A 327-nucleotide genomic window follows, 5' to 3' on the forward strand; every position below is an offset into this window, starting at 1 on the left:
TCATGCGTACGCGTGTGGGTGTGGGTGTGTAGGTGAATGTTTGGTGGCACAAACCTGGAGCAGAAAGATGAAATGTAAACTTCCGTAGAGAGTAACAATGTTATCAGAACATCGAATAGACAACTTCCAAAGCATTCAGCCATACGGGCGCCCTTACCTCGAACCCTTCCCTGTATCTCGGGCGTAAGCTCTTCGCTAGACACACCAAGGAATTCCCTCGACAAAGATGAGTCATCAGGTTATATGACACTTACTTATCTGGGCTTAAATGGCGTCGCATTTTGTTACTTTACGCAAAACTGTGTTACTTGAGGACACACACATAAA

The sequence above is a fragment of the Penaeus monodon genome, chromosome 21, assembly GCF_015228065.2.
Source record: "Penaeus monodon isolate SGIC_2016 chromosome 21, NSTDA_Pmon_1, whole genome shotgun sequence".
Lineage (NCBI taxonomy): Eukaryota > Metazoa > Arthropoda > Malacostraca > Decapoda > Penaeidae > Penaeus > Penaeus monodon.